Here is a 23,215-nt window from a genome sequence, read left to right on the forward strand (position 1 = left end):
CAGGTGTACAGGAGTAGTAGGGTCCAGGCCTCTTAACAAAGGCCGTAGGGCTTCTAATAAGTGATTTGGTATTCCCACAATAGGCTTCAGCCACTGTAAGTCTCCCAGCAACTTCTGTGCATCATGTAGAGTTTTAATGTCCAATTGTAATTCCAATTTTTGTGGTATCACTATTTGATCCGTCAGAGTCCATCCCAAATATTTCCAGGGCCTTGTAGTCTGAATTTTCTCTGCAGCAATAACAAGTGAATATGCAGCAAGAGTATTTTTAATGGTGTTAATCTGTAAAAAGGAGAATGGCTGTTGCTGTGCAAACAAAATATCGTCCATGTAATGATATATTATAGTTGCTGGCCATTTACGACGTAGTGGCTGTAATGCAGCATCAACATAAAGCTGACATAAAGTGGGGGAGTTGCACATGCCCTGCGGAAGAGATGTCCATTCAAATCTTTTATCTGGTTCCCCACGATTTATTGCTGGTAAAGTAAAAGCAAATCTCTTCATGTCATCAGGATGCAGGCCAATAGTGAAAAAACAATCCTTTAGGTCAATAATTAAAAGTGGCCAGTGTTCTGGAATCATAGCTGGATTTGGAAGACCAGGCTGTAAGGCCCCCATTGGTTCCATTTGGTCATTTACAGCCCTCAAATCATGTATCAAACGATATTTCCCTGATTTCTTTTTGATTACAAAAATAGGTGTATTCCAAGGGCTTGTGGACGGTCGTAGGTGCCTTTTTGCATATTGTTCCTGTACCAATTCATGGGCATGCATAAGACTCTCCCCTTTTAGTGGCCATTGCTTAACCATCACCGGTGTATCCGTTTTCCAGGTGAGTGGAATGGGGAAAGTCCAAGCAATGGCAATTACCCCAAAGGGTGCTGATTAGTTAACACCACTCCCAATTGTGTTAAAATGTCCCTTCCAATTAAGCAGGAAACTGTAGGAGGCAGTTGAACAATTGAAAATACAGCAGATATTTGTTGATTCTCAATGCACACAGACAAAGGCGGCGATCTGCTTGCCAATGTAAATCCTCCCACTCCTGTGAGCATGTTTGATGAGGGAAATAGAGGCCAATGTTGTGGCCAAGCTTCTGGAGAAATGATGCTAGTATCTGCTCCTGTATCCAATAATCCATAAAGGGTTATGCTTTGATGCCCATAGGTAATTTCAACCTTTTGCTTTGGTCTATTTTGTAAATCCACAGTTAAAAGTGTAACACCAGTAGAGCCAAAACCTTTTTCATCCCGTGCTTGCCCAGTAAATGATTGTATTCCTGATGTCATTTGTGACAGTGGTACCAATTGTGCAATGCGTTGTCCTTTTGTAATTTTAATCGGAGGATAAAGGGTGTAAGCCATAATTTGTATTTCCCCTGTAAAGTCCACATCGATAACACCAGGCAAAACAAATAATCCCAACATAGTTATAGAGGAACGTCCCAGCAATAATGCTCCACATGTTTGTCCATTTAATATAAGAGGACCCTTTACTCCAGTGGGTATCCTCTCAGGCCGGTTCGTCATTAGCGTGACGTCTACTGCTGCTGATAAGTCCAAGCCGAGGCTCCCGGTTGTTGCGGGTTGCAGACAGGAGGTGGCAGCGATGTCACGGCAGCTGCTGGTGTCTCCGATGTCACTGCGGCAACTTGTGTCTGGGCGCGGCCCCCATGATTTGCGCTCCGCAAATGGTTTCCCGACCGGCGCCTACAAGCCGTAGTGTTGTGGGAGCTGGATCGGCAGTGTTGACACCATGCGCCAGTCGCTCGGCACGTTCGGCGTGTATGTCCTTCATTGCCGCATCGGTAACACATGAGGAATGGCTTCGAACCTCCTTGAGTGAATGCCAAAGAGCCGTTTCGGAGAGGAGCAAGAGCAGCTAGCACCTGAGTTTGAGTGGACTCTGCTTGCTTTTGCAACCCCAATCCTAATTCCTTTAAGGCTTCTGCTATAAATGCCTGTGAAGCTGTTGGCATTAATGCCATTTGCTCTAATGCTTCCTCAATAGTCCAATTTGCCCCTAAAGTAGCTAACACTGTCTGGGTTGCTGGGTTGCTATTTTGCAAAGCACACTGCTTCAATAGCGTCCCCTTCATGTAGTCTGCGACACCAGCCCGATCTATAGCAGTAGCTGCTCTATCAATAAAATTTCCAAATGATTCTGCCCTTCCTTGCTTAATACCCATATAAGCTGGTAACCCTCCTGGCTCTTTAACCATGTCTATTGCAGCATGCACCAACCGCATAGACTCTCTAAGTTTATCTGCTCCCAATATCATCTGTGCCGCTGTACGTAAATATGCCCCTAAGCCCATCAGCTCCTCTGCTGTCACCCCATGTAATGGGTCTCCCTGGGCTCGTTGTACAGCAACCGATTCATTTACCAACGCTTGCCAATGGGCGTTAAATAATAACTGCTGATGCTGAGTGAATATCAACCAAACTATTCCTCTTAAATCATTAGGACATAAAACCTGAGTATTAAAAAGATAATCTAACATTTGCTTAACAGGTTCACTTTTTACTCCAAACTGACTAACCGTAGAACATAGCTGAGTTAACAGCTTCCAATCTAAGGGAGTATATTCTGCTATATAATGCGTAAGGTTCCCCTGTCCATCATACTGTGGTGTGTATGTAACTGGACATGCAAGACTAGAAGCTATTTCCACCGCCTCACCATCCCCCATTTGCATTACTTCTTTCGCCAAAGCAGCCCAAGCTTTCCTCCTCTGTTTAGCCATCTCCCCCCATGGATCACGGTGTGCCCCTGGGATGGGATCTGGCCCTTTAAGGGTGCTATGCTGCTGGCGCTTCGGTGCAGAGACCGAGCTTTCGCGCGGGGGGGGCAGTGAAGCAGGGGCTGGCTCACGCGGGGGAAGCAGGGCCCCCCCGCTGGAGCTGACAGTGAAACCGGAGCCGACTCCAGCGGTGCCGGCCTGCGGGGGGCAATCAGCCCCCCCGCTGGAGCCGGCTCGTGCTGGGGAATGGGCCCTTCCCCCGCCGATGCTGTAACTGGAGCCGGCTCACTGAGGGGAAGCGGCGGAGGCAAAGCTGGCGGCGGAGGCGAAGCTGGCTTGCTCCCACTCCCACCATCCGACCCGCCTGAAGCTGGTGGCGGAGGCAAAGCTGGTTTGCTCTTACCCCCACCATCCGACTTGCCCTCACCCTCTGACAGGAAAGGTGCAGACAGTTCCACTGCGCCTATAGAAACTCCACACCACTTTGCTGGGGACTCTTAGGCATAAGTACCTTAGTTACAGAAGGTGCCAGGGGATCATCTTCACGACCATACCCTATATTCCTCTTATGAGCTTCTGTTGCCCTTTCTGCTGCCTTTCTCTCAGAGACCTGCTGAAGTAACGTGTTATACACCACCCGCCATAACTTCCCGAATTTCTTTGCTGACTTATCATCGTCTAGTACTGTATCCCACAATATTTCCCCAAATTTCCTCCACTCTGATAACTCATGAACTGTATGAGGACTAGAAAAGATACCCTTAGCATGGCCATAAGCTAATAACCCTGGTAACTCCTTTTTTAAATCTATCCCTTTTATCCCACGCCGCTCTAAATAGGCGGTAAATAAATCATATGCCGCTTGCCTATCCATACCTATTAATCAGCGCGCGCTGTTGCAGCTCTCCAGGCTCCGGCGGACACGTATTGGCTTAAGTCACCGTTGTGAACCTTAAGGGTGCTTCAAATTCCGGCACCGTCCCGGCTGCAAGGACCCAAACCCAACTTCTTGACCGTGGCGTAATCCCTTTTTCTTTTAATCCGAGAAAAAGGGCACAGATTCGGTTATGCCCACATTCTCCACCATTTGTCGGCGGAAGGGAACCAGGACATCAATTTGATCATCACAGGCTCGATTTTATTGATCAGTACGGCGGGTTAAATACAGTTAATAATGAGCTTCATACATATTGCAAAAGTTGAGCTCAGGTTTGGTCAGTTACATATCAGCACCTACGCCTACTTCTGCATTCCTATGGTTCTACTTTTGATACTTTCTACATATTCTTAGGATATATTCAGGACTAATCTGAACTCCCTGTCCTCATGTTGCAGCAAGGTCACTGCTGACTCTTCCTTTCAGCTTGCTGACTGCTGACTTTTCTCCTTCAGCTTAACCAGTGGCATTAAGTCAGTGTGGCCTTTCTCAGCTAACCAATTATTAATAATGCTCTCCACATATGAGGGACAAAGGGGAAGGTCCAGCCTTGCCCTGCCCTGGAACCCCAGCACTTCCCTGCTCTGGAACCCCAATCCCCCCAGAGCCTCTATCCCAGCCCAGCAGTGTCTGCCAGTCCCTGGAATAGCACAGGCAATGCTCCACAGCCACCTCTGCAGCCCCAGCCCAGCTCCTGAGGGACCAAATGAGCCCAAATCCCACCTGGGGGAAGGGCCCAGGAAGACCAAGGGGTATTGAAGGCTGACCACAAGGCAAGCACACATCTTGACCCTACCTCCTCTTGGAATTTCCATCTGAACTGTGCTGGAATCCAGGAGTTGGTAGCTTTGTTTGTGCCTCTCAGTATCTTTTTTGTCTTTCTCTCTGTGTCTTCTAATTTCTTTCTCTTGCACATTTTAATTAACTTAAAATAGAACAGGCTTACAATTTGAGGAATTAATGGGCCAAGGTAATGCTTTGAGAATTGTTTTTTCCTGATTGCATGTCATATTGAACGTTTTGCAAAAATTCTCTTGATTTTCCAGTTTGCCAATGAAGGCTGTTTTATTCTTTTGAGCTCCTGAGAATCTCTTGTTGATATTTCTCCAGTACATCCAACTGAGAGTACACAAACAAATGTAATTCCTTTTAAATGTCTCCTTGAGCGAGTTGTCTGGGGGATGGGGCTCAGGGCTTATCTGTCCTGCTTGGCACAGCCCAGGCAGGGCTTTCCCAGCCACATTCCACACTCCATTGCCCAGCTGGAGCTGCTGGTGCCTCTGAGTTGTGCTGCCCCAGCCCCAGGGATGCTCTCCCTGTCTGCCCATTCCCCCACGGTCTCTGGGCAGGGATGGCCTCAGTGGGGGCTGCTGACATCCTCAGCAACTTGGAGGCTGCTGCTGAATTTTCCTGCTCCAGAGGCTTGTTCAGCCTTCAGCTCTCCAGTGCAGGAATTCAGTGTCCCAGGGCTCATTAACATTCAGAACATCTTAACAAGCCAAGCCTCTGGGAATAATTTGATTTAAACATTCAAATCTTTTGTGGTTAATTAGACCGATTTCAGTAGTGTCTTCTAAGTGAATGCATTATATTTAAAAAGAGAGTGAGAAAACATATTTTAGGTCCTGTTTAGGTTTTTTTCCTGTTCATAAATCAGTGTGTGCAGTCTCCAATTGACACTGAATCCAAGTACATCCTCATGCAGTTTGAATAGACATGAAAATCAAGACCCTTCATGGATGACAATCAATCAGACTCTGTCCCTACCCCCACCCCACCATTTCCCCCATCCAAGCCCTGAGACTCAGAGCAGCCTTGTGCAAATCTGAGCTCCCTCCTGCCCAGGCTGCACCTGCAGCTTTCAGCTCCTTTGCTCCAACTCCCACCTGCTTTCCTTGGAAAAGGAGCTGCCCGAGACACAGAGGGATGTTCATTTATTCTCAGCCAACAATGCACAGCTCTATCAAATGCAAAAGTAATTCTTCTTCCAGGATCTGCCCTGCACTTGATCTCCAAAACCTGTCCTGTTTCTTTCATCCTTCCTTTACCAGGGACTTTGTGGGACAAGGGAGCTCTGCTCTGGCTATGGAGGAAGTTCCAAGAGCAGCCAATGGAGTGGGAATCACAACTCATCAGATTTCTGTAATTTGAGGGACCAGGAACTGGTGAGACTCAGAGGCACAGAAAGATTTTTCTTCATGGCACACATAAAAAATGTGAACAGGATAAATTTTAATAAAAATCAAAACACTTCTCTGAGCTCCTTGTGACATCCCAGCAACATCTGATGCATCCACCATCCACAAGAGATTGCCATAAAGGAAGGATGTTAGACACAGACATAAAAAAGGTGATATAAAAAATAAAACTAAAACTAAGATGCTGACTACGGAGTTATTTAATCTTCTGAAAAGTTGGGCAACTCTCTGAAGCTCAAAGCATGAAGCCACTCAAGGAAGATGCATTGGAATGACCAGAGAACAGCTGCAGGAGGAAATCTGGAAGCAGCAGGAAGGACATAGATCGAGCTGCTCTAAATGAAGAGACGTCCTTAGACATGGCCATTTAAAAAGGACAGGTAGAACCACCAGAAGGAAGAGAGTCATGAAATATTAGACTGAATGTTGGTGGCAATGGTAAAGATGAAGATCTGTATTTCTTCTCCTGCCATCAGTAGAAAAATCCAGTAGATCTCCAGGAAATCCACGCTCCTGGTGGGAAAATTTTGCCAATTCTTAGAAGTACACAAGTGATCCAGATAATAAAGATTTACTGGTATATTGGGAAACTAACAGGTACTAAAACCTGTGCCCCTTTCCAGGCAGACATCAGCTGTATGCCCATGAACAGGCAGTGCCACTTGTGCCCTGAGGTGCCCAGCTGGGATTGGATCTCTCCCAGAGCACCTGAGGGAGAGCAGAGCCCCTTGCAAGCTGCAGGTCCCTGACAGCCTCACAGGGCTCCTGTCCCATCAACATCTGCTCTGCTCCAGTCTGAAACTGGGCCCAGCATGGTGCCGAGATCATCAGAGAGCTGAGATGTGTGCTGGAATTTAATGCCCTCCCCATGCCACAGCAGCCCTGTATTTCCCTGCTGCAGCCTTGGTCTCCAGCACAGCCATGGAGGCTCTTTGGGCTCTGGACTGTTGCTGCAGCCCCCAAGGGCAGCTGAGCTCTGCCTTTGGCACAGTCAGGCCTGGCCAGCGCAGTCCATGCTCAGCAATTGCTTGTGTGTGCCTGGCCTTGTTGTCAGTCCCGGCAACATCTGCGTGGCCCCTTTGTGGCCCTGTGCTGGCCCAGCCATGGTGGCCCAGCCCCTGTGCAGGCCCAGCCCAGGCCAGGAGCATTGCGGCTGGGAACAGCCCCTATGCCGTGGTGCCCACAGCAGCCTTGGGGCTCTGTGCCCCATGGCCTCCCTGCTGGGCAGCCTCTGCCAGCTCCTGCAGAGCCCGTGGCACCTGTGGGGCTGCACAGACAGCCCTGCCCCGGGCTCTGCCAGCCTCTGGGCCAGGAGAGAGGCAGCCACGGCTTGCCATGGCTGGGAACAGGCCCTGAGCCCCGCAGGAGGATGGAGCTGCGTCACAACCAAATTCAGCCTAGGCCAAAGCTGGGCTCATCAGCCAGGGCTGCCAAGGGCTGGACACAGAGGCTGGGGCTGACAAATTCCTTGGCCTCTTCCCTGCTCTGTCCATGCCACCAAGGGCACAGAGCAGCCTCCTCTCTGGGCCACTTGCCTGTTTGCAATGCCTTGCACAGGTGCTGGCCCTGCCCCACAAGGCCTGGCCTGAGTCCTGCCCCTGCACGCTCAGCCAGGCTGAGATGGACACTGATGGTTTCTGGGCCAGGCTCTTGGAGCCCAGCCCAGCTCCCTGCAAGCTCTGCCAGCTGCCCTGAGCTCTGGGTAGCACCGAGGGCCTCTCCCCAGCCCAGCCCATCTGGCTCTGGCCCCACAGCTCTGCTCAGGCCAGGCTGCTCTGGGCACTGCCCCACGGCCTCAGCCCCTGGCAAGGGCACAGCAGCAGCTGCAGCTGCCACAGGACTCAGCCCCACCATGGGGGAAGGTGCTTGGCCAAGGCCAGAGGAGGCTCCCTGGCTGCCCTGCTCCCCTCAGGCTGAGGTGCATAGAGCTCTGCAGCCCCTGCTGCCATCCCATCTGCCCAGGGCAGCACAAGAGCCGTGGCCTTGGGGCCCTCAAGAGCTGCTCCTGCTCCAGGCCCAGGGCCCATGCCAAAGCTGGGGTAGCCACAAAGCAGTGCCCATTTCTGTTCATTGCTGCTCTGATGGGGATGGATCGTCAGCCACTTGGAGGTTGCTGATGAATTTTCCTTCTCCTGAGGCCTCCTCCTTTGTGAGCTCTTCAGTTAAGGAATTCAGGGACAAAGACTCATAAAAGTTTTTTCAAAACACCCGAACAAGAAAATCCCTGAAAAATAAATTTCTATTGTTTTCTATTGTCTTATGGTTAATTTGGAACATTTCAGAAGTATATTGAAAGTCAATATAGGGTATTGAAAGCAATGCAGAAAAAATCGCTTTGTCCCATTTTCTATTCCTGTTTATAGATAGATTATCAGCAATGTCCAATTGATATTGATCCCCCAGCACTTTCTAATGCACCCAGAACAGATATGAAAAACAAGACCCTTCATGACTGACAATAACACTTTGTCCCCACACCCTTCCCACTATTTCCCTTGTCCAACTCCTGGCACTCCTACAGATCAGGAATGCTTTGGCCAGCAGGAGCCAGGCAGTGATTCTTGCCCTGTCCTCAGCACTGGTTGGGCAGCACCTGGAGTGCTGTGTCCAGTTCTGGGCCCTCCAATTTAGACAGGACATGGAGGGGCGGGAGGATGTCCAGAGAAGGGCAGCAAGGCTGGTGAGAGGTCTGGAACACAAGTCCTGTGAGCAGCGGCTGAGGGAGCTGGGGTCATTTATCCTGGAGAAGAGGAGGCTCAGGGAAGACAAGGTAGTGTCAGGGCACACGTTAAACTTGATTATGTCCAAGGTCTTTTCCAACCTTGCTGATTCTGGGATTCTCTGGAACCACCCTTGGAGCAGTTGCAGGAGGAGCCCTGGGCCTCCTCTTCAGAAGCTCCAGCAGCCCAGGTCCTTCAGCTTCTACACGCAGCCCAAAAGCCCATGTTGTCCGTCCTGCAGAGCCTCTGCAGCTCCTCCTCATTGCCAAGAACAGGGAGCCCCAGAGCAAGACACAGCAGCCCAGATGTGGCCCCCTGGCCTGGGGTGCCTCTGGCAAGGGTGCAGCACCAGGCACTGCAGGAGCCTGCAAACAATTCCTGCAGCACTTGCAGGATGATCCTGCTGTCCAAGGGACGTTCCCATGGTGCCAAGTCAGGAACTGCAATGGGGAGTGGGGCCGGAGAGGAAAGGGTAAACAGGGATGGGCTGTTCGCAGTGGAGGGGACGGGGGCTGGGCAACAGGAAGAAATTTGCAGCTGGAAGAGTAAAGAAAGAAAGGTGAAGCCAAGGAAATGCTCAGGGCAGTTTGGGGGTGGCTGCCAGACAGCCCTGGCTCTGAGCAACAGCGTCTGCAGTGGCACAGGAAACTCCCAGCTGATGGGAACAAACTTGCTGGCTGACTGCAGAGGCCAGGACAAAGCTGAGTGGTTTTCCTGGTGTCCCCCAGCCCTTGGTGGCCCCAGGGGCTGATGGCATTTGTGCTCCCTCAGGTTCATGTCCCCACACCAACAGCATGGGGGTGCTCCTTCCTGCTGCATGGAGATGGGGCACCTGTGTGAGCTGGGGGAGAGGCCAGGGCTGCAGAGGGGGGATGTTGTTGGCAGCTCCATGAGGGCGCTCTGGGACACTGCCCTGGGCTGTGCAGCGCACTGGGGATGGATCAGCCCCTGCTCTGCTGCTCCTTCCCGTCTGCCCCAGGGCCCTTGCAGAGCCCCAGCCACGCTGTTTGCCCCCAGCCTGCCCACGGCCAGCCTGGGGCTGCTCACGGGGGTTTTCTGTGCTGAGCATTGGCCTGGGTGTGTTCTTGAGAGAGCCTGGGCAAGGAGCCTGGAGCCCCCAGGGCCTGGCCTGAGGCCTCAGCGCTGCCCCAGCAGTGCCCATGGCCTGTCCCTGCTGCAGCCCCGGCACTGCAACCCCCAGGGCTGTGCCCGGTCCCGAGAGCACTCAGGCCCTGCAGCAACACCAGGGCCACCAGGGCAGCGGGGCAGGGGCAGGGCCATGGCAGCAGCACTGGCAACACCAAGAGCTGCTGCTGCTGGGCACAGCTGCTGTGCCAGCACTGATCTGCCCCAGCTCTGCACACAGACATTGCTGCTGCAGCTCCAGAGAAGGCAACAAAAGGACATCTCTGCAGAGAACTTTGCTGGGACATCCTTTAGCTCCTTTTAAGCCACCAAGATTGCAGCCACTCTTTGAAACAGTCTGTGGCCAAAGGGAAGATTGAGAGAAACAAAATGAGAAATAGCACAGGCAATGATATTTCTTTGTGGACAATATGAAAAAAGTAAAAGAAAGTCAAAGGACCGCCAATATGAAACCAACAAGAAATATCAAAGAGGACTTTTATTTGAAGTGATTTGCAGAAATCGGCCAGTAGTTTAATGTTTCTGAAAGCATCCAGTGATCAGTCTCCACACTGCAGCCTTGAGCTCCTGGTTCCTCAGGCTGTAGATGATGGGGTTCAGGGCTGGAGGCACCACTGAGTACAGAACTGACACTGCCAGATCCAGGGATGGGGAGGACATGGAGGGGGGCTTCAGGTAGGCAAACGCTGCAGTGCTGATGAACAGAGAGACCACGGCCAGGTGAGGGAGGCAGGTGGAAAAGGCTTTGTGTTGTCCCCGCTCAGAGGGGATCCTCAGCACGGCCCTGAAGATCTGCATATAAGAGAAAACAATGAACACAAAACAGCCAAATGCTAAACAGGCACTAATTGCAATGAGTGCCAGCTTTCTCAAAGTGTTGGTGTGTGAGCAAGAGAGCTTGAGGATCAAAGGCACATCACAGAAGAACTGGCTCAGGGCATTGCCATGGCACAGGGGAAGGGAAAATGTATTGGTCGTGTGCATGAGAGCAGTGAGAAAGGCACTGGCCCAGGCAGCTGCTGCCATGTGGGCACAAGCTCTGCTTCTCAGGAGGGTCCCGTAGTGCAGGGGTTTGCAGATGGACATGTAGCGGTCGTAGCACATGATGGTCAGGAGGGAAAACTCTGATGTAGCATAAAAAACAAAAAAAAAAGACCTGTGCAGCGCATCCAGTGTAGGAGATGGTCCTGGTGTCCCAGAGGGAATTGTGCATGGCTTTGGGGACAGTGGTGCAGATGGAGCCCAGGTCAGTGAGGGCCAGGTTGAGCAGGAAGAAGAACATGGGCGTGTGCAGGTGGTGGCCGCAGGCTACGGCGCTGATGATGAGGCCGTTGCCCAGGAGGGCAGCCAGGGAGATGCCCAGCAAGAGGCAGAAGTGAAGGAGCTGCAGCTGCCGCGTGTCTGCCAGTGCCAGCAGGAGGAAGTGCCTGATGGAGCTGCTGTTGGACATTTGCTGTGCCTTGGCATGGGGATCTGTGAAAAAAGTAATCATGGAAAAGTTGGGTTTGGAGAGGACTTTAAATATCCCAGCACAGCCTGGGGGCACTGTTCCCCCACTACCTGCCGAGGGCTCTGCTGCCTGGAGCTATCCCTGCCAGCAGCTGCATCCCTGTGCCCAGGGCTGGGCTCTGCCACTGCTGCCAGAGCTCAGCCCAGCCCTGGGGGTTCAGCTCTGCCCTGCAGACCTCTCCCAGCTCTGGCACTGCCCAGGGGCAGCTCTGGCTCTGCAGGCTCTGATGGCAACATCAGAGCAACCCTGAAGAGGTCGGAAATGTGACACTGATGCTGCCTCTAAGTGGTCCTTTGCTGATTTCTGTCTTTGCCTGCTTTATATAGATCTGAGAGAAATTTATTTTTTTTCCTTAGCCTGAACTGAGAGATGAATATCTATGTGCTATTTCCCATCCAGGCAACCCAGAACAGTAGATTAAAAAAGCAGGATTTTTTCTTTTATGCAGCCCCTGCCTTGCTGTGCTCCCTGTATAAACCACTTGAAAATGTTCTGCAGTTAAATGCCCTGCTTGGGGCAGTCCTGAACAATGCAACATCCTCCCCACACAAGAAGAACACTTTCAAGCCTTACCAGCTGTCTCCTCTCACCCAGATCTTGTCCCCCGGTGCTGGGAGCAGCTGCCAGGGCTGGCTGACAGCTGTCCCTGGAAGGCAGCAGAGTCCCTGCCCCAGCACAGTGCCCTGGGCTGCAGGACCCTGCTCTGCAGGACAGCCCTGGACACCCCTGGCTGCCCTGCACAAGAGACAATCAGAAAATATACTCACAGGGTCTGGAGGCATTGGGATGTTCCAGCTTTAGGAGATCACTCCAGGAGCTGCAGCTGCATTGTCCTGCAGCCAGAGGTTCCTGTTCCAGGGGCTGGCAGTGATTCTGCCCCAGGCTCTTCTCAGCACCTTCCCAGTCCTGACTGATTGAAGCTCTCTGTGCCTCAGTTCTGTTCCTGGGGTGGCTGCAGGCAGTGCCCCAGCCGTGCTGGGCTGGCAGAAGAGCTCCTCATCAAGAGAAATGTGCTTTTGAAGCTCTTCTTCGTTACCAAGAGCATCCGCTGCACCAGGCAGTGCCCCAGCCCAGCTCAACAGCACAGACACAGCACAAGGACTTTAATGAGCCCCTGGGGCTTTGTGCTCAGGCCCTGAACATCAATCCCTGAGAGGGAGCGGAGGAAACCTCTCCAGAACTCCAAGTCAGAATCCAACTCCAAAGTTTCTTGAAGTTTTAATGGGTCCCACCGAGGAACACAACTGAGAAAGTGTCCCCAGGCCCCAGGCAGAGCAGAGAACTGGAGGCAGTGATGACAGGTGAGGACAAAGAGAAGCCAAGTCTTGGTGCCCTGGGGCACAGCAGCAGGGTCTGTGCCACCAAGGGCTGTGAGGAGACACCTTGTCCTGAGGCCCTGGGGCCTCCTGGCACAGGCCCAGCCAGGCTGGGCACTGTCAGCCCCTTGTCCTGCCCTCAGCGTCCCCCCCTAGCCCACATCCCAGTGGCCTCAAGGATCTGCTGGAAGGAGTCCCTGGGGAGCCTTGCTCAGGAATGGGCCTGGGGGCTCCTGAATGCTCATAGAGTTTTTCAAAGGACTTTGGGTTTTGCTTTTGCCTTGGAGTCTTTGGGAGGTTTATTGCAAACACGGCCTCCAATTATCTGCTGTAATGAGTCCCTGGAGAGGCTTTGTCAGTAACAACACTAAGTGGGCTCATTAATGCTTCAAGGTACTTCAGTTATTTTAAGGTACTTGGTGTTTCATTTTTCATACAAACTCTATGAGAAGTTTCTGCAATCATGGCCCCAATTTTCTGCTTTAATGAGTCACTTGAGAGCTCTGTACTCACACTCAGTGGGGCTCATCTTTGAGATACTCAATGTTTTTAAGGTACTTTGGAATTTCCTTTCCACACTGAGTCTCTGAGAGCTTTTAGTGCCATCCTGGCCTCCAATTCTCTCCTCTAAGGTGTCCATGCGGATCCTGTGTTGGGGACGGACCTCAGTGGGACACATCCATGATTTGAGACACTTTGGGGTTTTCTTCTGACTTTGACTCCTGCAAAGGTTTGTGGAATCTCCTCTCAGGCCCTGAGGTTCTAGGGCTCAGCTCCAAATGCACCACAAGGCTCATTAGGATCAAGCAAGTCCTGACAAACCATGGCTCTGCCTTGATTTCCCTCTGCTCTAGTTCAGTTCATCAGGAAGTTTTCCTTTTACAGTTATGGAGAAATATTTCAATGAGCTACTAAGAAACATGTAATCCTGTTTTAAAGAGTGAATTTTCTTACTGTTCTCTTTAGAGATGAGCTGATTGCATCATTCTTTGATTGATATTGATGTAGGGCTGCTCCTAAGGAGGTCTGGCCCGATCAGTGAAGTTCTACCTTGAAGCTGACCCAGTGCGGACAACCTTGCCCCACATTCCCTAATCCCATGTGAGAAACAATTTTTACTTTAAAAAATTTAAATGATTTTTTAAGACCATATGAAAATACAACAGAAGATGGAATAAAGAAAAGGATACAGGTCCAGCAGCCAAGGATTCAGTCATCGTGTGCTCATCTACAAAATGGATGTTCTGTCTTTTATACATCTAGCCCCTCCCAAAATCATTTCCTTCGACTCCTTCTCTGTCCTGTGGTGAAGATCACTGTCTTACACCTTGATTGGAGGTCAGGTGCTGCCAGAGTAACAAGCCGACCCTCCCAAATACCCCAGCTACTGAGGTCATCCTGTGATAACAGTGGGAACAGGAGAAAAAATCTCAGGTTTTCCTTAGACACACTTATTTGGAATGAACAAAAGGGCATCACAGAGGTCCAGTATGGCTTTGACTCCCATCTACCGTGCCTATGTGGCTGCTACCCATAGTCAGTGTATCTTACGGGTGAGTACAGAGGCCAACTCGGTCCTGCCCTCCAGTCCCTGTTGAATTAAAAGGCAACTGAGGAATGATAGAGGTCAGGTATGGCCTTTTGTCCCTACCTTACCATGCCTATGGGGTTGCTACCCGCAGCAGGGCTATGGAGCCTTCTTGGTAGCAAACAAAGGGCCAACCCGATCTTGCCCTCCTCCTTTGTCTTATTTTCTTAAAGAAGCTGTCCCATTACCTTTTAAAGTCCCTTATGGACTTCCCCTCAACAGATGCTGGTAATTCTCACCGATGAAAACAGGAAGACTGTTCTTGAGTTGGTTGGTGGAAGCTTGACTCTACTTTTTGGGCATTGTGGTGTTTTTCTGGTTGTCTCTCAGTCTCTGCTTGAGAGTCAATCATTTTTCTCCCAGCCTGGATGTTATAGTCCATTCTTTTGGTTCTTCTACCAGGCCTGTGACTCTGTTGCCATGAGTCCATCCCCGTTCTGCAGTTTGCACGGCTGATTTGGTGGTGAGCAGCACCTGAAAGGGACCTTCCCACTGAGGAGTTAGAGGCTGATCTCTCCATGACTTAATCATCACCCAATCCCCAGGATTAATATTATGGATTCTGAAATCCAAGGTGGTAGTTTGAGGAGTTGCCCCTTTTATGTCTTAGCCCTTTTAAGGTTTGTGCTATGGACATAACATATTTCTTGGCATTGGCTTCCCCTCCCTCATAGGTGGCAACCTTCTGGGGTGAGGTCAGGAAGGGTAACCCAAACATCATTTCATAGGGTGACACCTCCAGATCTGACTGAGGTTGGCTTCTAATTCTTAATAAGGCCAAAGGGAGACATTTTATCCATGACATTTGGGTTTCAATCATGAGCTTAACTAGAGCTCTTTTAAGAATTTCATTCATTCTGTCAACCTGACCGGAACTCTGTGGATACCGGATATATGTGGATATATGGAGTGTGTAATTCCCATTTTAATCCCGGGGCCTGAACAACTTTCTGCAATATCTTTGATGTGATATGAGTTCCCCAATCTGAATCAATGCTGTTTGCCATTCCATATTGGGGACTGATTGATTCTAGAAGTGTTTTACTCACAACATTGGCAATGGCTTTTGCAGTGGGTACCACCCCTACCCAATGAGTCGCCTGTTCTACTATCACTGGCAAAAACTTCCACCATCGTACCTGGGGAAGATCAGTAAAGTCTACTTGGATGTTTTGAAAGGGCCTTAAGGCTAGTGCTCACCCTCTCCTGGGTGTTTTCCTTATCATTTTGTTATTTACTTGTTGACATATCACACACCATTCAGTTACTTGCTTTGCTATTCTGAAAATTCCTTTGCATCCCAAATCCCTTAGAAATTGATTGCTTAGCACCTGTGTACCCAAATGTGTTGTTCAATGTATGCCTTCCAGCATTTTCCTGGCAAAGGGTTTGTCGGCAGAAGGGAACCAGGACATCAATTTGATCATCACAGGCTCAATTTTATTGATCAGTACGGCGGGTTAAATACAGTTAATAATGAGCTTCATACATATTGCAAAAGTTGAGCTCAGGATTGGTCAGCTTACGTATCAGCACCTACGCCTACTTCTACATTCCTATGGTTCTACTTTTGATACTTTCTACATATTCTTAGGATATATTCAGGACTAATCTCTACTCCCTATCCTCATGTTGCAGCAAGGTCACTGCTGACTCTTCCTTTCAGCTTGCTGACTGCTGACTTTTCTCCTTCAGCTTAACCAGTGGCATTAAGTCAGTGTGGCCTTTCTCAGCTAACCAATGATTAATAATGCTCTCTACATTTCCCCCATTTTCTTCTTGTGCAAGGAGATTAGTTTGCCATGTTTTTGCTATTGTACGGCTGACCATGTTTTGAATACAGTTAAAGATACAAGGCAAAATAAGCAAAAACAGTAAAATTACACCCAGCAGTCCTATAGCATAGATCACAAGGTTCCTCAGCCACGGTCCAAGTCCTAAGCCTTTAAGCCATTCGTCAATTCCTAAACCGTCTTCTTCCTTAAGTTTGTGAAGTCCCTGTTGCAGTTCTTTTATCTTAGTGTGAATGGACACCGAATGATCAGACAGATTCATGCAACACATTCCCTTGAACTCTTCACATCCATGCCCTTGTGCTAAGAGCAAAAAATCTACAGCAGCTCTATTTTGCAAAACAGCATGGTTAACACTTTGCACATCTGCAGTTAACATGTCTAGAATTTGTGATGTCTTGTTCAGCTCATCCCTTGCCCAGCATCCTAATTGTTTTGCTAAATTCATGGCTTTTTTGGCAGATCCTCCTGGTAAGATAGTTGAAACCACCACCTGTTTGAATGTGCCCCAAAACCGTGGATCTCCTATCTTGCTGCAGTCTAAGTCATGTATGCTACGTTTTCTCCTGTTTGAATTTTGACTCAGCTGCATTAGCAAGGACACATTAGGATGAAACAGTGACAATTTTCCCAAAAAACAGGGTCCACCCTGTGATTTAGCTGGTATACCATTCCATGCCCTGTCTCCACAAATCAAAAATATTCCTGTGGGTAATTTCATTGGTGCTGTGATATTTGTGCCGTTACATTGACTGTAATGCTGTGAAGAGAATTCACTCACATTCAGGGATGAATCTAGGGTGGCCCATGTTTCTTTAGGTTGGTTTAAATTCTGAGCACCCAAAAGTTTGAAGCTAAACCATCCACCAGCTGTAGTGTTAGACATACTGGCGTTTGTACTTCCAAAAAGATCCAATTCCTCAGGAGGAGAATGCAAAGAGGTGTTAAGTGATTGGATTAGTATACATTGACGATAGCCATCACTCTGACCTGCAGTATACCCTTGTTGCACCGGCAATGTGATGTTTGACATGTTAGACATACATAAGGTTTGATTGTTTATCAAACTACAAAATTCTCCAGGAGACCACACTGGAAGTCCCACCAGGCATGTTCGAAATGGGTTAGTGACTCCTCCAAGACTAAGACAAAGTGATGATTGGTTAGTTTGATTAGCAAGTGTCACCCATAAATTTTCCCTTGGTTGACTAAAGTGTGTTACTCCTACTGCTTCACTTGCTGCAGCATTGAGCAGTATAACAAAAACAAACCTCATTTTTCTTTCTGCTTGCTTTGCTTCTCCTTTTCTTCCTTCTGTTTGCGTTGTTTTTCCTTTCTTCGCTGTCTTTTCCCTGGTTTGCTAGATTGTCTATTGTAAGGCTGAGTCAATTCTTGAATATACTGATCTAATTCTAAATCAGCATCCTTGCTCACAGGTATAGCATGAGGTAAGTTTGAAGGCAAATCAGCTTTACAGCGAGCTGCTATGATGCGTGAGGCTTTAGTAATTTCAAATATTCTAAGGTTTTCCTGCAACTTCCACCTAAGATATGCTATAATCACTTGTTCTGCACTCTCAAAAAGCTGTAATCCTGTCTGTCCTGGCAGGCCAGTACTTTGTTCAAGAGCTCTAACCCAGAAAAAATTTCGAATCCTCCTTCCAGAACAAGGTGCACACCATAAATAATCTACTGACCTCTGTGAATACCAATAAACCTGATTACAATCTGCACAATGCAAAGCTACCCATGCATAGCACTTATCATTATCCCTTTTGCAAACATAACAAGGAAGTGAATGTAAGTAAGGACCAGTATAAAAGTCTGGTTCTTCAATCCAAAGCAACCAATTCAATGGTGGTGATCGCAAAGCCTATTCAGCTTTTTTACTATATGAGGCTAACAGCTCAAGGTCTTTCTTTAACACAAGGTGTATATTTTTTCGTAATCGTAGTTCTTGTTCGTTATCCTCCTCAACAACTATATCCTCCTGAGGGTCCAACAACTTAAAAATTGTTCTAATCATAGAAAATTAATTAGCAATCACTGATATCCTTATTCAAATGAGACCGTTCCCTTTTTTGCCTTCCTTTTCTTATCTGTCTTTAATCTTGCTGCTCCTGATTTTACTGGTCCTGCCACTTGCAAACTCAATTTTTGCAACTTATCAATGCAGCAATCTAATGCTCTATCAGGATCCCCTTGGAAGGGTCCTACAATTGAATGCTGTGTTAAAGGCACTAATTTCCTACACCTCATAGAAACTATATGTGATTTACTTTGAACCTTAATTCTATTTACAATACATTGTATTTCCTATCGATAATAAGCAAGAACTTTCTGTTCAGGAGACTCATAAAGATTTACAGCTATATATGCGTTTTGCCCTGTTTGTCTCCTTAATTCATCTTGCCAGCTTTTTCCCCACGTGTGCTCGTGTTCACAAGTATGACACCACAAATCCCGTAATAATGATTGTTCTATCCAAAAAGTTCTTTTACAACCCCCACAACGTAGAGCTATCCAGGCAGCACAATGTGGATTGTGACAGTCAAGGCAATGTAGTTTCGCTGGATCTGTTAAGTGAAAAGTTGATAATGAGTCCATGAAACGAATCAACTCCTGGGCCGTCCGATAGTGACGTGTCAGTGCTCTGTCCACCGCTTCCGAGTACCCCTTCAATTGTAACAGTAGTGGTTGTAGGACTAGAAGCAGTTTCTTCCCCAGTCGCTCCTTGTCCTCCTCCCCAAGGCGATCCACCAGAGGCTGCATCAAAAACAGGTTTAGTCCACTTAGCAGGCACCCACAAAGGCCCTGTAGGTGAGGAAACACAAAGATACCCCCGACCCCAATATAATACTTTTGCAGGTTTTTCCCATAATCCTGTACTTGGGTTCTTATACTTAACCCAGACCTCTGTTTCCTTAGTATTTTCCTGACCTGACCTCAGATGATGTTTCATTGCAGGGGGGGTATCATCTTCCCCAAAAATGCATAAATGGTTAATCACATATAAAACCTTAGCCAAACATGCTTGTGGATCTGTCAAATCTTGATGTTTTTCAATATACTGCTTAAGGGTACCGTTTGCTCTTTCCACTATTGCCTGTCCAGTAGAAGAGTGTGGAATACCTGTCACATGCTTAACAGACCATTGATTCAAAAATTTCCGGACCCTAGCACTTACATAAGTTCGACCATTATCTGTTTTGATACTCTTTGGAACTCCCATAGCAGTGAAACAACTTAACAGATGTCTGATAACCTGTATAGCTTTCTCTCCTGCCTGAGCCGTAGCCCATATGTAATGACTGTATGTATCTATGGTGACGTGCACATGCTTGACTTTACCGAATCTAGCTATGTGTGTAACATCCATTTGCCATATCTCATTTATTTTTAAACCTCGAGGATTAACCCTGATGCCTAGACCTATCCCACCATTATGATAACTACATGTTGGACATGATCTGACAATGGCCTTGGCTTCTGACAAACTCAGCTCAAAGTGTTTTGCTAAACCTCTTGCAGTTTGATGATATCTACTATGTGCTTCTCTGGCCAATGTGTGCTTGTCAATAGGACAAGAATTATCAATGGGTAGGGTAACCAATTTATCTGCACATTCATTCCCTTCTCCTAAACTTTCAGACCACTTATGGCTCCTAATATGAATCACAGAATATGCTACATTTCTTTCTCGTAAAGCATTTCTTAACTGTATCAGTAACTCATACAATCGTTTATTATTCACTTCCTTAATTGCTGCTTCCTCTATTCGTTTGACTACTCCTGCAACATACATAGAGTCTGTGACCACATTTAAAGGCTCCTGTAAGTTGGACACCGCCCATACTACTGCTAACAATTCCAAAGTTTGTAAGCTATCTGCAGGGTCTGCTGTGAGGAGTTGATGCTTCCATTGTCCTTTTTCTTGCCAGGTAACAGCAGCGCGCCTTGATTTCTTTCCTGCATCTGTAAAAACTGTAATAGCTCCTTCTATGGGGTTTTCTTCTCTCAAAGGTCGAGTGATCCAGTTCCATTCTGTCATCCATTGCAAAACTCTAGGCACTAATTTACTAGTCTCTACTTTAGCAGGTGACATCAATAATGCTTCTTGTAAATTCTTTGAATTAATCAAGTACCAGTCCAAGGTTTCTTTTTCCATAGGCAATCTAATAGTAGCAGGTTCTCTACCATCCACTTCAAGAATTCTGAGACGCCCCTTTTTGATTAATGCAGCCAATTGTTCAATTTTTGAAGATATTGTTTTCTTATGCTGTAGTGGTGGTGATAACCATTCCAACACCCGTATCTCCCCCGTTTTCTTTTGCAACTGAGAGAGAGCACCAAGCAAGTGGCAAGGGCTATTCCAGATAGTAAAGTCAATGGGGTGGTCGAGTTGTCGACGAGACACATACCCTTGCTGTACACAGTTATTAATTTGCTGCAAGGCAAGACGATGCTCCTTTGTCAGGTGTACAGGAGTAGTAGGGTCCAGGCCTCTTAACAAAGGCCGTAGGGCTTCTAATAAGTGATTTGGTATTCCCACAATAGGCTTCAGCCACTGTAAGTCTCCCAGCAACTTCTGTGCATCATGTAGAGTTTTAATGTCCAATTGTAATTCCAATTTTTGTGGTATCACTATTTGATCCGTCAAAGTCCATCCCAAATATTTCCAGGGCTTTGTAGTCTGAATTTTCTCTGCAGCAATAACAAGTGAATATGCAGCAAGAGTATTTTTAATGGTGTTAATCTGTAAAAAGGAGAATGGCTGTTGCTGTGCAAACAAAATATCGTCCATGTAATGATATATTATAGTTGCTGGCCATTTACGACGTAGTGGCTGTAATGCAGCATCAACATAAAGCTGACATAAAGTGGGGGAGTTGCGCATGCCCTGCGGAAGAGATGTCCATTCAAATCTTTTATTTGGTTCCCCACGATTTATTGCTGGTAAAGTAAAAGCAAATCTCTTCATGTCATCAGGATGCAGGCCAATAGTGAAAAAACAATCCTTTAGGTCAATAATTAAAAGTGGCCAGTGTTCTGGAATCATAGCTGGATTTGGAAGACCAGGCTGTAAGGCCCCCATTGGTTCCATTTGGTCATTTACAGCCCTCAAATCATGTATCAAACGATATTTCCCTGATTTCTTTTTGATTACAAAAATAGGTGTATTCCAAGGGCTTGTGGACAGTCGTAGGTGCCCTTTTGCATATTGTTCCTGTACGAATTCATGGGCATGCATAAGACTCTCCCCTTTTAGTGGCCATTGCTAAACCATCACCGGTGTATCCGTTTTCCAGGTGAGTGGAATGGGGAAAGTCCAAGCAATGGCAATTACCCCAAAGGGTGCTGATTAGTTAACACCACTCCCAATTGTGTTAAAATGTCCCTTCCAATTAAGCAGGAAACTGTAGGAGGCAGTTGAACAATTGAAAACACAGCAGATGTTGATTCTCAATGCACACAGACAAAGGTGGCGACCTGCTTGCCAATGTAAATCCTCCCACTCCTGTTAGCAGGTTTGATGAAGGAAATAGAGGCCAATGTTGTGGCCATGATTCTGGAGAAATGATGCTAGTATCTGCTCCTGTATCCAATAGTCCATAAAGGGTTATGCTTTGATGCCCATAGGTAATTTCAACCTTTTGCTTTGGTCTACAAAAAGTGTAACACCAGTAGAGCCAAAACCTTTTACATCCCATGCTTGCCCAGTAAATGATTGTATTCCTGATGTCATTTGTGACAGTGGTACCAATTGTGCAATGCGTTGTCCCTTTGTAATTTTAATCGGAGGATAAAGGGTGTAAGCCATAATTTGTATTTCCCCTGTAAAGTCCGCATCGATAACACCAGGCAAAACAAATAATCCCAACATAGTTATAGAGGAACGTCCCAGCAATAATGCTCCACATGTTTGTCCATTTAATATAAGAGGACCCTTTACTCCAGTGGGTATCCTCTCAGGCCGGTTCGTCATTAGCGTGACGTCTACTGCTGCTGATAAGTCCAAGCCGAGGCTCCCGGTTGTTGCGGGTTGCAGACAGGAGGTGGCAGCGATGTCACGGCAGCTGCTGGTGTCTCCGATGTCACGGCGGCAACTTGTGTCTGGGCGCAGCCCCCATGATTCGCGCTCCGCAAATGGTTTCCCGACCGGCGCCTACAAGCCGTAGTGTTGTGGGAGCTGGATCGGCAGTGTTGACACCATGCGCCAGTCGCTCGGCACGTTCGGCGTGTATGTCCTTCGTTGCCGCATCGGTAACACATAAGAAATGGCTTCGAACCTCCTTGAGTGAATGCCAAAGAGCCGTTTCGGAGAGGAGCAAGAGCAGCTAGCACCTGATTTTGAGTGGACTCTGCTTGCTTTTGCAACCCCAATCCTAATTCCTTTAAGGCTTCTGCTATAAATGCCTGTGTAGCTGTTGGCATTAATGCCATTCGCTCTAATGCTTCCTCAATAGTCCAATTTGCCCCTAAAGTAGCTAACACTGTCTGGGTTGCTGGGTTGCTATTTTGCAAAGCACACTGCTTCAATAGCGTCCCCTTCATGTAGTCTGCGACACCAGCCCGATCTATAGCAGTAGCTGCTCTATCAATAAAATTTCCAAATGATTCTGCCCTTCCTTGCTTAATACCCATATAAGCTGGTAACCCTCCTGGCTCTTTAACCATGTCTATTGCAGCACGCACCAACCGCATAGACTCTCTAAGTTTATCTGCTCCCGATATCATCTGTGCCGCTGTACGTAAATATGCCCCTAAGCCCATCAGCTCCTCTACTGTCACCCCATGTAATGGGTCTCCCTGGGCTCGTTGTACAGCAACCGATTCATTTACCAACACTTGCCAATGGGCGTTAAATAATAACTGCTGATGCTGAGTGAATATCAACCAAACTATTCCTCTTAAATCATTAGGACATAAAACCTGAGTATTAAAAAGATAATCTAACATTTGCTTAACAGGTTCACTTTTTACTCCAAACTGACTAACCGTAGAACATAGCTGAGTTAACAGCTTCCAATCTAAGGGAGTATATTCTGCTATATAATGCGTAAGGTTCCCCTGTCCATCATACTGTGGTGTGTATGTAACTGGACATGCAAGACTAGAAGCTATTTCCACCGCCTCACCATCCCCCATTTGCATTACTTCTTTCGCCAAAGCAGCCCAAGCTTCCCTCCTCTGTTTAGCCATCTCCCCCCATGGATCACGGTGTGCCCCTGGGATGGGATCTGGCCCTTTAAGGGTGCTAT

The sequence above is a fragment of the Melospiza melodia genome, chromosome 26 (assembly GCF_035770615.1).
Source record: "Melospiza melodia melodia isolate bMelMel2 chromosome 26, bMelMel2.pri, whole genome shotgun sequence".
Classification (NCBI taxonomy): Eukaryota; Metazoa; Chordata; class Aves; order Passeriformes; family Passerellidae; genus Melospiza; species Melospiza melodia.